This window comes from Carcharodon carcharias, chromosome 3, assembly GCF_017639515.1.
Source record: "Carcharodon carcharias isolate sCarCar2 chromosome 3, sCarCar2.pri, whole genome shotgun sequence".
In the NCBI taxonomy this organism is placed as follows: domain Eukaryota; kingdom Metazoa; phylum Chordata; class Chondrichthyes; order Lamniformes; family Lamnidae; genus Carcharodon; species Carcharodon carcharias.
The window spans coordinates 59,080,584-59,086,017 of NC_054469.1; the positions used below are offsets into that span (position 1 = coordinate 59,080,584).

Consider the following 5,434-nt stretch of genomic DNA (forward strand, 5'->3'; position numbering starts at 1 on the left):
ACCCATAGGATGGAGGATCAACAAGCACACACCCCGGGGCCATCCACCCAGGTGACTCCGGGAGTGTCCGGCCCATCCAAATCCTCTCTTCCTGTGACCCCAGCAAATCCAGCTCCACAGGCCGAGGAGGATGCCACTACCACATAGCAGGACCCCGAAAGCAGGCCAGGGCCCTCCGGTCTCCGCTCTCTAGAGGACGCCCATCAAGGTCATCACAGTCAGCAGGCTACCTCCACCTCTGCTGTAGATGTTGAGGGAGCACCAAGACGTAGCGACAGGGTTAGGAAGGTTAAGAAGATGTAACTCTTTCGAGTTAAAACCAATTAAACCAAATTAACAAAATTGGGATAAATCAGGCACAGCCCCTAATTCAGGTCAGCCGTAAAACCAAGAACAAAGTTTAAAGGAAACTTACAAACTTTAAATTAAAATGTGATTAAAGGGGTCAATAAAGCACCCCAGTCCCCGCGGTGCCCACCGAGCACGGAAGGCCTCGAGTGTACCAGCAGACACCGCGTGCTCCCTCTCCAGGGACATCTGGCCGCGAACATAGCCGCGGAAGAGGGACAAACAATCGGGCGGGACTCCACCGTCGATCGCCCGCTGCCTGGATCTGTTAATAGCCAACTTGGCCAGGCCCAGGAGCAGTTTCACGAGGAGGTCCTCCTCCTTCCCGACCCCCTTCCGCAGAGACTGTCAAAAATTGCCATTGCCGACTATATCTCAAGTCGTCAAAGCGGGGTATTGGGAAAAGTTTTCAATAAGCAATAATCGCGCCTCGGTTAAACCTCATCGGCTACGATACTGCCACTGCGCAGTTGCACAGGCTGGGTACTGGTGTTAACCACTTGTACATAATGTTCACTTTGTTAATAAACTCCCAAGAATGTCTCCTTGTTCCGATGAGCAGCGTTCGTGTCACTCAGATGTGAAACCTTGATTCCTGCACAAGATAAAGGCAGGTGCCTCAGTCTAGGGCATCTTCCCTGTGCTTTGCACAACCTTCCCAGCACACTAATGGCACGGCCTTCACTGTCACTGGACACATCAGTCATGCCTGCACCACGAAGAGGCCTATGAAGATCTATGGAGTGTTCCCACTGCATGTCGCCATCATCCTCCTGGAATATAGGGGCAATGGGCATCCACTGTGTCTCCATGACAGGAGCATCATCACAGAGGTTATGTGCACTGCCATCAGCCAGACTGGAGTCAAACATTCACAGATGCAGTGTGAGGATCTATGATGTCGTCATCATCCCCTACGAATCTATCAACTATGAGGGCCTCCTGAGTGTGTCTGCTTCATCTGGCCAGTGTGATGGCCTCAGCGCGTCATCCTTGCCTTCGAGGACCTCCTCATCCCCGATGTATCCTCATCAGAGGAGACGTGCAGCTCCTCCATCTCCTCCTCAGCCAGCTCCCCTCCCCGTTTCAGCACCAGGATGTAAATGGTGCAGCAGGCGACGACAATGCATGACACGCTCTGCGGACTACATTGCAGGGCTCCACCAGACTGGTCCAGGCACCAGAACCTCATTTACAACATTCCAATGGCTAGCTCCACCAAGGTCCATGTTGTAGCAAGAGCCCCGTTGTACCTTCGCTCTGTTACACTCTGAGGCCGCAGCGCTGAGCGTAATCAGTCACGTCCTCTGTGATGATGCAAACCTGCAGCCTCTCTGGACCCTAGAAGACGATGGGACTTTGATGCGATATGCTCCATTTGCCTGGATGAGTGGAGCTCCAAAAACATTCAAGAAGCTTGACACCATCCAGGATAAAGCAGCTCGATTGATTAGCACCCCTTCCACAAACGTTCACTCCCTTCACCACCAATGAACGGTGGCAGCAGCGTGTATCATCTACAATAAGCACTGCAAAAACTGACCAAGGCTCATAGAGTCACAGACGTCTACAGCACAGAAAAAGGCCCTTTGGCCCATCGAGTCTGCACCGGTCAATCAAGTACCTAAATATTCTAATCTCATTTTCCAGCACTAGGCCCATAGCCTTGTATGCCATGGCATCGCAAGTGCACATCCAAATTCTTCTTAAATGTTCTGAGGGTTTCTGCCTCTAGCACCCTTGCAGGCAGTGAGTTCCAGAATCCCACCACCCTCTGGGTGAAAAAATTCTTCCTCACATCCCCTCTAAACCTCCTGCCCCTTACCTTAAATCTATGCCCCCTGGTTATTGATCCCTCCACCAAGAAGAAAAGTTCCTTTCTGTCTATCCCATCTATGCCCCTCAATGTTATACACCTCAATCTCCTTTGTTCCAGGAAAAATAACCCCAGTCTATCCAATCTCTCCTCATAACTAAAACTCTCCAGTCCAGGCAACATCCTGGTAAATCTCCTCTGCACTCTCTATAGTGCAATCACATCCTTCCTATAATGTGGATTCCAGAACTGCACGCAATACTCTAGCTGTGGCCTAACCAGCATTTTATACAGTTCCAGCATAACCTCCCTGCTCTTATATTTTATGCCTCGGCTAATAAAGGCAAGTATCCCATATGACTTCTTAACCACCTTATCTACCTGTCCCGCTACCTTAAGGGACCGGTGGACATGCACACCAAGTCCCTCTGATTCCCAGGGCCCTACCACTCATCGTGTATTCCCGTGCCTTGTTTATCCTGCCTAAGTGCATCACCTCACACTTATCTGGATTAAATTCCATTTGCCACAGATCAGCCCATCTGACCAGCCGTCTATATCCTCCTGTAAACTAAGGCTATCCTTCTCACTATTTACCATCCCACCAATTTTCGTGTCATCCACAAACTTACTGATCAACCCTCCTACTTCCATGTCTAGATCATTTATATGTATCACAAACAGCAAGGGAGCCAACACCGATCCCTGTGGAACCCCATTGGACACAGGCATCCAGCCACAAAAACACCCCTCAACCATCACCCTCTGCTTCCTGCCACTCAGTCAATTCTGGATTCAATTTGCCAAATTGCCTTGGATCCCAAGGGTTCTTACCTTCATTATCAGTCTCCCATGCGGGACCTTATCAAAAGCCTTGCTTAAATCTAAGTAAACTAATTCAAATGCATTGCCCTCATCCACACACCTGGTCACTTCTTCGAAAAATTCAATCAAATTGGTCAGACATGACCTCCCCTGAACAAAACCATGCTGACTGTCCTTAGTTGATCCCTGCCTCTCCAAGTATAGATTAACTCTGTCCCTCAGAATTGCTTCCAATAATTTACCCACCACTGAAGTTAGACTGACTAGCCTATAGTTCCCTGGTTTATCCCTTCCTCTCTTCTTGAATAAAAGTACCACATTGGCTGTCCTCCAGTCCTCTGGCACCTCTCCTGTGGCCAGAGAGGTATTGAAAATTACTGCCAGCACCCCTGCTATCTCCTCCCTTGCCTCACTCAACAGCCTAGGATACATTTCATTAGGGCCTGGAGATTTATCTACTTTTAAGTCTGCCAGGCCGCTTAGAACCTCCTCCCTTTCTATGCTAATTTCTTTAATTACATCACAGTCCTTCTGTCTGATTTCCATAACCACGTTGTCCCTCTCACTTGTGAACACCGACACAAAGTATTCATTAAGAACCCTACCTATGTCTTCCGGTTCCACAAGCAAATTACCACTATGGTCCTTAATGGGCCCTACTCTTTCCCTAGTTATCCTCTTACTCTTAACATACTTGTAAAATAACTTTGGATTTTCCTTTATTTTACCTGCCAATGTTTTTTCCTTAGGCAGCGCCTTTCAAACCCATGACCTCTACCATTTAGAAGGACAAGGGCAGCAGATACATGGGAACACCACCATCTGCAAGTTCCTCTTCAAGTCATTCACCGCCTGATATGGAAATATATCTCTGTTCCTTCACTGTCACTAGGTGTCATGAAGCTATTAATGTATATAATATTATTGGAAAATATTTTTCTTTTAAAATAGAGGTTTTGTCTGTGGGTGGGTTTTAACTGGATTAGAGCCAGCTAGTCTGGGTGCTTTGATGCATACTAGTTTTGATATTTGAGAGAGAAAGAATGCATTTGCATTTTTTGAATAAAGCATTAAAGAAGTGGGATGAAATCTGATACCTATCTAGCAGATGCCAAGCAACATGTTTATATTACTAATAAAATTGGTACTATGAAAGGGGTTTCATTGTTAAAAGGTGAAGTTCAAAGAGGTTGGTGATTGAATGTAAATTCTCATTGTATGGGCTGTGCTAGGAATAACTTGAGCAGTTTTTGGGTGTGTAGAGCAGAGGCAATGTGAGATCAAAAGGCTGTAAGCCTCCAACTGTCTCCACAGGAACCAAAGTGAAAAGAACCTCATTTTGAATCCGTAAGGTGAAAATGCTTTGCCTGTTGTCTGGTTAAGTCTATGGGTTGTTGTTGCCTTAATGGAGATTAGTTTGGGAATTTATTAAAAGTTATGATCGTAGCAATTTGTAGCCATGTGTATATATATTTAACTTGTGTAAATTAATAAAAGGTTTCATTTAGCTTAATACAAAACCTCTCAAGAACTAGTGGTCTGATTCCTGAATTTAGATTTGCATCTCAAACATATCACTTAAAATTATAGGTTATGACAATTGTTTAAAGTTTCGTCTGGAATTTTTAAATAACTCAGCTTGACCAACTGCACGGTCATAACACTGTGTCAAAATCCTGGAACTCCCTTCCTAACAACACTGTGGGTGTGCAGTGGTTCAAGAATGCAGCTCAACACCATCTTCTCAAGGGCAGTTAGGGATGGGCAATAAATGCTGGCCTAGCCAGTAATGCCCACACCCCGTAAATAAATTTTAAAAATCTGAGACCTACAGAGAATGTAGGAGTCATGCACACTCCCTGGGAGCTGTGCACAGACCTGCCGGATGTGCTTGTGGTGGTCGCACACCAGTTGAACATTCAGCGAGTAGAAGCCCTTGCGGTTGATGTAGTTGACCCCTTGTTGCCAGGGAGATCTGCACACCATGTGAGTGCAGTCAATGGCATCTTGCACCTGTGGGAAACCTGAGATCTATGCAAGTTCCAGCGCTCTTGCTTCCTGGCTTTCCTGATTCCAGGCGAAATGCAGAAAGTTGTGTGCCTTTGCGAAGATGGCATCCATGACCTCATGACTGCAGCTGTGCATGGTGACTTGTGATATCCCACAGAGGTCAACGGTGGAGCTCTGAAAGGAGCCACTGACGTATAAATTGAGTGCTACTGCTCACTTTCATGGCCACTGGCAGTGGATGCCCTCCATGTCCCTGTGGCAGCAAATCCTGCAGTAGCTGGCAGATGTGACCAACCAGTTCCCTGGACATGTGCAGTCTTCGACGACACTGTTTCTCGGTCATCTGCAGGAATGACAAGCGCTGTCTATAAACCTTGGGTCTAGCAAGGCGCCAACCAGCAACAGCTCTTCATAGGTATACGCGGGTGCCTCAGC

The 5,434-nt window shown here is 47.0% G+C and overlaps 1 pseudogene; it reads right to left on the reverse strand.

The window, feature by feature from the left end:
• Nucleotides 1-665: 665 nt before the first annotated feature.
• On the reverse strand, nucleotides 666-820 carry LOC121276659 (annotated as a pseudogene).
• Nucleotides 821-5,434: the final 4,614 nt, after the last annotated feature.